The 9252-nt window shown below is 42.5% G+C and overlaps 3 non-coding genes across 3 annotated transcripts; 2 read left to right on the top strand and 1 right to left on the bottom strand.

Moving 5' to 3' along the window:
• Positions 1-262: 262 nt before the first annotated feature.
• trnak-uuu (transfer RNA lysine (anticodon UUU)) lies at positions 263-347 on the top strand. The gene is given in 2 exon segments: positions 263-299; positions 312-347. It is a non-coding gene; the product is annotated as a tRNA-Lys (tRNA).
• Positions 348-4233: 3886 nt separating this feature from the next.
• trnas-uga (transfer RNA serine (anticodon UGA)) lies at positions 4234-4315 on the top strand. The gene has a single exon. It is a non-coding gene; the product is annotated as a tRNA-Ser (tRNA).
• Positions 4316-7230: 2915 nt separating this feature from the next.
• Positions 7231-7304, bottom strand: trnat-agu (transfer RNA threonine (anticodon AGU)). Its single transcript has one exon. It is a non-coding gene; the product is annotated as a tRNA-Thr (tRNA).
• Positions 7305-9252: the final 1948 nt, after the last annotated feature.

Genomic DNA, 9252 nt, shown 5'->3' with positions numbered 1-9252 from the left:
GTTTAGCTTTTGAGCCATTGGGTAAAGTGTTTTTATTTAATTGCTGCTAACGAATAACAAGACATTTTGTACAACCAAGAAGAACTGCAAAATCACGATTTCGATGCGCATGTTTCTTACATCATGTTCAACAGAAACAAGGATTCTCCTCAACACGTTGCTGAAATTTTTTTCAAAGGGATCCTCCCCCAAATTCGGCATCGACAGGGATAATTCAGAGACCCACCATGTATCTGTGTGATGGAAACCCATCCAACAGCGAGCTTGGATAGCTCAGTCGGTAGAGCATCAGATTTTTAAAACAGGGAGTGATCTGAGGGTCCAGGGTTCAAGTCCCTGTTCAGGTTAAAAAATTTAAAACAGCTGGCAAGTTCTGCTTTTCCAGCGGACCAACATCAGCGAAAGGAGCTCAGAGTCAGCGATCCAGTCCAACGAGCCTGCTCCGCCATTTGATAACGTCATCGCTAATCTTCGACCTCAACTCCACTTTCCCGACCGATTCCCATGTGCCTTCGTGTCCAAAAATCGACCGAACTCAGTTTTGAATCTATTTCATGGCTCAGCATCCACAGCCCTCTGGGGGAGAGAATTCCAATGGCTCACAACCCTCTCAGTGAAGAAATCTCTGTTCCAAATGGCCGGCCCCTTATGTTCTCGACTCTCCAGTCAGGGGAAACAGCATCCCAGCATCTACCCTGTCAAGCCCGCCAAGAATTTTACATGTTTCAATGAGATCACCTCATTATTGTAAACTGCAGAGAATGTCGGCCCACTCCACTCAATCTCCCCTCACAGGACAACCCTCCCATCCCAGGAATCAATCTAGTGAACCTTTGTTGCACCCACTCTAAGGCAAGTGTATTGTTCCACAGATCAAACCTGTACACAGTGCACCAGATGTGGTCTCACGAAAGCCCTATATAATTGCAGCAAAACTTCCTTATCTTTGGAATCCAACCACCTCCCAATAAAGGCCAACATACCATTTGCTTTCCGAATTGCTTGCTGCACCTGCACGTTAACTTTCTGTGATCCGTGCACAAGGACACACAAATCCCTATGAATACCAACATTTCGTAGTCTCTCATCTTTTAAAAGATATTCTGCTTTTCTATTCTTCCAACCAAAGTGAATAATCTCACATTTCCCCACTTTATACTTTATTTGCCAACTTCTAGCCCACTCACTTAACCTGTCTGTATCACTTTGCATCCTCTTTGCGTCCTCCTCACGGCTTACCTTCCCACCTAGTTTTGTATCGTTAGCAAACTTGGATACATTACACTCGGTCAGCTCATCGAAGTCAGTAATATAGATTGTAAATCGCTGAGGTCCGAGCACTGATCTTCACGACACCCCACTAGTTACAACCTGCCAACCCTAAAATTACCTGTTTATTCCTACTTTCCGTTTTCTGGACGTCAACAAATCCCCAATCCATCCTAATAGATTACCCACAATCCCATGAGCCCTCATCTTGTTTAACAACCTTTGTGTGGCATCTTGTCGAATGCCTTTTGAAAATCCAAATGTTCGACATCCACTGGTTCTCCCTTATCTACCCTGCTATCGACACCCTCGAAACTTTGAATAGAGTTGTCAAGTACGATTTCCCTTTCATAAAACCGTGTCGCATGTGCCGAACCAGATTATGATTTTCTAAGTGCCCTGTTAACAAGTCTCTAGTAATAGATTCTCGCAATTTCCCTGCTACTATTGTCAGGCTAAATGGGCTGTAGTTCCCTGTTTTCTCTCTCCCTCCTTTCTTGAATAGTGGAGTTACATTTGGTATCTTCCAATCCATGGGGATGTTTCTAGAATCATGGGAACTCTGGAAGATAAAACCAATGCATCCACTTTCTCTGCAGCCACCTCTTTTAAAACCCTGTGATGTAGGCTATCAGGTCCAATGAATTTGTCAGCTTTTTGTCCCATTAATTTCTACAGTACTTTTTCTTGACTAATTTAATTGCTTAGGTTCCTCACTCTTATTAGAACCTTGGTTCCCCAATAATTCTGGTATGATTTTTGTGTCTTCTCCTGTGAAGACAGACACAAAATACTTGTTTAACGTCTCTGCCGTTTCCTTATTCTCCATTTTTAATTCTCCCGTCTCTGACTCCAAGGGGTCCATGTTTACTTTCGCTAATCTCTTCCTTTTTGCGTACTTGCAGAAGCTCTTACAATCCATTTTTATATTTCTTGCTGGTTTACCCTCATTCTATTTTCTCGCATTTTTGCAATTCCTCGGTCATCCTTTGCTGATTTCTAAAAACCCTCCTAATCCTCAGGCTCAGTAATCTTTTTGGTAACATTGTAAGCCTCTTTTAACCTAATTCTATCATTAATTTCTCCAGTTAACCAAGGTTGGACCACTTTTCCGGTTGAGTTTTTAATCCTCAAGCGAATGTTATTTTGTTGAAGAATTATGAATTATTTCTTTGAATGTTCGCCATTGCTTATCTACCATCATATTTTTAATCTAATTTCCCAAACTACCTCAGCCAACTCACCCCTCATAACTACCTTATAGGTTTTGTTTAAATTTAAGACCCTGGTTTCGGACTCAACGACATCACTATCAAACTCAATATGAAATTCTATCATATTATGATCATTCTTCCCCAGAGGATCATTGACTATAAGATTACTAATTAACCCTGTGTCATTACACAATACTTGATCTAAAATAGCCTGTTCCCTTGTTGGTTCTTCGACATATTGATCTCGAAAACTGTCTCGACTGCATTGAATGAACATAAAACAGTTTATCTTGAGTTGCAATAGAATGATCCCCGGACTTGAAGGGTTAAGTTACGAGGAGAGATTACACAAATTGGGGTTGTATTCTTTAGAGTTTAGAAGGTTAAGGGGTGATCTAAACGAAGTTTTTAAGATGTTAAGGGGAACAGATAGGGTGGATAGAGAGAAACTATTTCGGTTGGTTGACGATTCTAGGAGTGGGGGCACAGTCTAAAAATTAGAGCCAGACCTTTCCGGAGTGAGATTAGAAAACATTTCTACACACAAAGGGTGGTAGACGTTTGGAACTCTCTTCCGCAAACGGTAATTGATACTAGCTCAATTGCTAAATTTAAATGTGAGATAGATAGCTTTTTGGCAACCAAAGGCATTAAGGGATATGGGCCAAAGGCATGTATATGGAGTTAGATCACAGATCAACCATGATCTGATCAAATGGCGGAGCAGGCACGATGGGCTGAATGGCCTACTCCTGTTCCGACGTTCCTATGTTGCTACAACTTGACATTGCTGTCCATCGGATTGGAAAACGTGATTGGATGGACCGGTCGGATGTGGGTGTCAGCGAATTCTGCATTGTTTGCACCCCTCTGTTATCAGCGGCTCGTTGATCTTGGGCTCTGATTCTCACTTTGGGGATTTGCTGATTGACAAGTGAGAGAACCCGGACGAGCCCTGCGGTGTTCCCATTTTTAGTGCAAAATCACTAATTGGCTTCTCATGTCTTGTCAGCGGTGTAGTCGGCAGGATTGACTTAATTCCAGTGCATGGAGGAGGACAGAATGCAAAGGTTCTGTCGACGACAACACAAATAGAGAAAAGAAAATGTCTCACGATGGTGTTCAGATTGAAGCTGAATGTAAATGCATCCCAATTAACTTGACATCATGAATGGAAAATGGAAATGGTCCACCATTGGCCGGTAAAGGAACGCGGATATCCCGCATGACAGGCGAGATTTTTACCCCAGAAACAGAAATGCCCGCACGGGAGTCGGCTGCATGTGTCCAGCTGGAAACCTGTCTCAAGAACATACAGTCTCATAGATCTCCTGTGATAACTTTCCTCATTCTGATCTGAAGCCGTGTAGGCTTCGTCGTTTGCAGCTGCGATGACCCAAAGATTAAGGCATTGGAACTCGCAATGTGATTTTCCTCCCCAGCTTCGACGCAACACACGTGGAGAAAGGAAAATATTTCAGAATGGTGAGCAGATTGAAGCTGCGTGCAAATAGATCCCAATTCACGCAATCTTATGAATGGAGAATGAAAATAATCCTGAATTGAGCGGAAATTGAAGCCCGACCTCACCACGTAATAGAGGAGAATTCCTTCACAAAAACAGCAATGCCCGGCGTTAACAAGCTCCAACTATGAAGTTGGAAACCTGTCGGAGAGAAATTCGTATCACAGATCGCTTGTGATAAACCCACGCATTCTGATTTTCAGCCGTGCACCACAGACATCTGTGGCTGCGATGGCCGAGTGGTTAAGGCGTTGGACTTGAAATCTAATGGGATTTTCCTGCGCAGGTTCGAATCCTGCTCGCAGCGCTATTTCTTAAAGTTATGTTTACTGCACAAATAAATATGAACTGGAGTTGACGAACCGCATTCCCTCCCTCAGAGAGATGCTTCAGCACGGTACATGCTTTTAATTGGGACCCCAATGGTCTCTTGCAAAATTGCAAGACACGTGAAGGAATCTCTCCCAAGTTCCATCTTAAATTCAGCCGGTTCGCAGAAATTGACATTTATACGATTTCTTCCTATACTTTGATCTCACATTGTCACTGTCTCTGACTCTCTGTGTTTTCCCCTCATTGACATGGCAGGCTTCCTTGAACGGCCACGGATGATTGAACCTGGAACACCAACAGTGAAGGGTAAAGATGGAAAGACTGAGACGGGGGGAGAAGCAAAGGTGCAACCCAGCAGATGAATTCGTATCTAATGTCCACACATTTATGTATCTTCGCCCTCACAGTGAAAAATCAGCAATTTGATTACAGTACACTTATGGTAGAGTGTATAATATGCGGATGTTGAGACAGACACCAATCGAACCGTTGCCGTGGTGATGAAAGCGCCGAATCCTAAACACTGGACCGCAAGGAAACGCATGAAAATTCTTTGCTGCGAACAAGCAGAACAACGCGGCCTTTCCCACTTGCCCCTTTGTAATTCAGGTCATTTTTGTGCCAGACAAGCTGCTCGCACAAAATGGCATTTTCGGTTCGAACTTCTATCGCGACAGAAGGTGATGTTCAGGCAATGATAGCACAAAGTGCAAGTAGGCATGTGCATGAAATGGAAAATGAGGTAAAGTACGACCACAAGCTGCTGATGGACATGATTCCATTTCCAAAATTCACGCACCGGATCAATGGAAAAAGTGCAAGGCAACGCAGTTCAATCGGGCATCATTTGAAGCAACGGGCAGTTTAAAGTGGCATTTCCTGCTGCTCCTGTCAGGGGTGAGGGAGAGACGCTGTCGGTATCTGCGTACAGTTTGATTTTGAAAAGAACAGTACAGAGAAGGAGCAGATATACCGGGGCTGTGAGATATTCTATATTATTCATATTTAACGACAGGAATATCCGCAATCAGAAGCTGAAAAGAAGGGAGAGATAAGCGGCCTGAGAATAAACACAGAGCTGAATGAATCACGGAAGAGTGAAAAAAAATCATCAGTTCCACTTTATCTCGTGCGCAATCCTGGGAGCTCCCCGATGGACTGATGGTTAAAATTCAGTGCTCCCACCGCCGCGTGGTTCCATTCCCAATCAGGGAATTAACTTCAACAAGAGTTATGAACTTATTAAATTAACCACATGAAGCGAATTAAACCCTGTTCGTCGTTGAATGACTGTTTTAATCACCATTAATCAACCGATAACTTTCTATTTCAGGCTGAAGAAGATACTGACGTGATTACCGAGAGACAGTCAAAACTTTAATAAGATTTTTGTGCTTTGCATGCGATGAAATTTCATCATTTTATAGACTGAATCTTAAGAGTGCGAATATAAGCTCAGTGCAGCCGTTGTTAAATTTCAAATTAACAGGCAATTGTCGCCGTTTATCACAGGAACACCAGAACCGGTTCAACGATCAAGATGAAAGTAACGCAACGAGGAACATCTGACAGAACAGGAGAGGCATCGGGTTATGACAAAAATCCCCACCGTTTTGCTTTTCCAAAATAAAGGGTGTGACATTTCTTCTCTGAACATAGAAAGAGTCTGGTCTCGCTCATCACAGAAATCGTCTCTCCTGCAGCTAGTGCGGCCTCCCTTCGGGCCTTTCGGAGGCTTGTCTCTCAAGATGAATTGTGATTTCCGTGAAGCCAATGTTCCATTCCTTTATATGATTCATGTGCCTGATTTCCGACCGCAGGGTAATGGCGGACTATCAGCCATGCTCAGCTGGCAATGATCACGGTACATTTTCTTGCAGACAAAACACACATTGAAACCATGGAAATTTGAGGCGATGAATCCTGAGGAAAAAGAAAATAAGGACTCAAACATCAAACTTTCGCACCACTGAAACAGACGGAAAAGCCCTCTGTTAAATGTATAATTCACTGAGCTAAACCTTGAGGCGGCAACAGCCTATATAACAGCTGTCAATGTCAGTTCACTTTTGCAAAATCAATAGTTGAAGCTTGCAGGAGTGAAAATCCAACGAGCCGGTCTTCACTCTTAAACCAGCAACTATGAAGCTGAGAGAAACGTGCCGGAGAAATACTCGATTTCAGCGCGGTGACACTGGGCCAGAGTAAAGTTCAGTTAATATGATCGCCGAGTGGCTGGCTGGTGGATTTGGAATTCCTGAGCGACCGCACTGCGCAATTTCCAGATCCGCTTGGAACACCAATCCCTTCACTTCATCACTGACAGGGACAATTCGATTCTCGGTTTCTTTTCCCTGAGCTTGGAGAGATCTTAAAAATTGAAAGCGACCAATATCAAAGCTAACCTCGTCACCGACATGCTCACAGATACAAAGTGTCCACACTCTGCTTCAGTGAGATGAAAGCCCAGAGCGGTTTCAGGGTGCAATTGTAAGCAAAGCTCGTTCAATGAAAGTGCAGGTCATTGAGGTGCCTTTAAAGTCCTGATTGTTTGAACTGAACTTCTTCCGAAAGCGTTTGAGGTTCAGGTGGAGTGATTTGGGGACTCCTTTTCCCTCTTTGCAAAAGTTTGAACCGCAGCTCAAGATCCAAAATCTAGGGCTAAATTAGGGTTTCTCCGGGGTATGAACCATCGAATCAATAATTGTACCACGACCTGAAGGAGCGCAGAAACAAGAACGTGTCACGGACACATTCTCTGTGAGGGCTGTCCGTATGATGAAACGGCATTTCTGAAGAGACTTGCTGATCAGTTCCGTGTTTGCTCCTAAACAAAACACAGCACTGCATGCTTCTCAAATTCACGAAACGCCATGAATTACAAAAAAAAGGCACCGCTGGGAGTTGAACCCAGGATCTCCTGTTTACTAGACAAGCGCTTTAACCAACTAAGCCACGGTGCCAATTCACGGAGCTGTTCCCCACCTCCTCATTAATATCTATCAGCTACACGTCACATTCTGTTGTGGGTTCAGACTGTTTTCTCTTTGTCGATTTCGCTTGCCAGTTCACCTGTGAATCCCGATACTGCCTGCATTTCAAGCTGTGTTTATCTTTCTGTGTCCATCAGTGCTTTGGTGCACGAATGAATATGTGTGCTTGTGTTTGTTTGTTACTTTAAATAAAAATTAGTGATGGACAATTCTCGCTCTGACACTGAAGAACTAATTAAGCAAATTTCACAGCGAAGTGTTGTTTATTGTGGTACTGAAACTAAAAAAAATCATAAAAGTTGCAAAGAGGGAAAACGAGAAAAACTTGTGATTGAAATTAAGGACAACTTTCAAGGTTTTTACACGTATATTAAGAGACAGAAGGGTGACTAAGAGTAATGTGGGCCCTTAAAGACGGATGGAGGTTCTATTGTAATTGAAAATTAGGAAATGGCAGACTTGCTGATACTCACAGAAAGGCATGAGGACAATATACCACAGACAGAGGAAAACTGAAAATAAATCAAGGAGATTCAGTGTAAGTAAAATAATGGTAATGGAGAAAATAATTGGACTAAACATAAACAAATCTCCAGGACATAATGTTTACCACCCCAGGGGATTAAAAGCAATCGGTGAGGACATTGTACATGCTTTAGTCATGATCTTTCAAAACTATCTTGATTCAGGAATTATTCCACGGATTGAAAAATTTCAAATGTCATTCCATTATATACGAAGGGTAGGAGAGATAACACAGGAAATTATAGACCTATTAGTCTGACGTCTCTTGTGGGGGAGTTACCAGTATCTGTCATTAGAGAAAGAATAACTGAGCACTTGGATAAACATGAATTGATCAGAGAAAGCCAGCATGGATTTGTAAAGTGTAATGCAAGTCTAACAAAACTAGTTGAACTTTTTGAAGATGTAACTAACGTAGTAAATAATGGAGTGTCTATGGGTGTTATATGTATATTGACTTCCAGAGGCATTCGATAATGTTTAGCATCAGAGACTGTTAACAGAAATGAGAACATGTGGAATTCAAAGCAACCCATTTACATGGGGAGGGAGTTAGTTAGGAGGCAGGAGATAGAGAGTAGGGTTAATGGGTATGTACACAAATTGACAGGATTTGATTAATGGTGCCCCCCAGGGATCTGTACCGGCGAATCATCTTTTTATTATATGTATAAATGAGGGAGATAAAGGAATAGAGAGCCGTATATCCACGTTTGTCGAAGACACCAAGTTAGGTGACACAGTGAGTAGTGTAGATGAGAGCATAAAGTTGTAAAGGGAAATTATCAGATTAGGTGAGTTGGTAAAACTGTGGCAAATGGAGCTTACATAGAATTACATAGAATGTACATCACAGAAACAGGCAATTCGGCCCAACCAATCTATGCCGGTGTTAATGCTGCAGACGAGCCTCCACCAACCTCTCTTCATCTAACCCTATGAGCAAACCCGAATATTCCTTTCTCCTCCATGTGTTTATCTCGCTTCCTCGTAAATGTCTCCATGCTACTTGTCTTAACTACTCCTTGTGGTAGCGAGTTGCACATTCTAACGACTCTCTCGATAAATATGTTTCTCTTGAATGCGATATTTGATTTATTGATGACTATTATATTCATGGCCCTAAGTTTTGACGTCCCCACTCCCAAAAGTATAAACGCCTAATCTACATCTGACCTATCAAACCCTTGCATAATCTTAAAGTCCTATATCAGGTCACCCTCAGCCTTCTATTTTCTATAAAAAAGAGCCCCAGACTGTTCAAAGTTTCAATATGGGGAAATGTGAGGCCATCCACTTTGGCCCTGAGCAAGATAAATCAGAGTATTTTCGAAATGGTGAGCAGCTAGGAACAGTGGGTGAGCAGCGATATTGAGGGAAATCAAGAAGAGTT

Source organism: Heptranchias perlo, unplaced genomic scaffold (assembly GCF_035084215.1).
Source record: "Heptranchias perlo isolate sHepPer1 unplaced genomic scaffold, sHepPer1.hap1 HAP1_SCAFFOLD_73, whole genome shotgun sequence".
Classification (NCBI taxonomy): Eukaryota; Metazoa; Chordata; class Chondrichthyes; order Hexanchiformes; family Hexanchidae; genus Heptranchias; species Heptranchias perlo.
The sequence above is the reverse complement of the archived record's forward strand: the minus strand, read 5'-3'. Positions and strand labels throughout refer to the sequence as shown.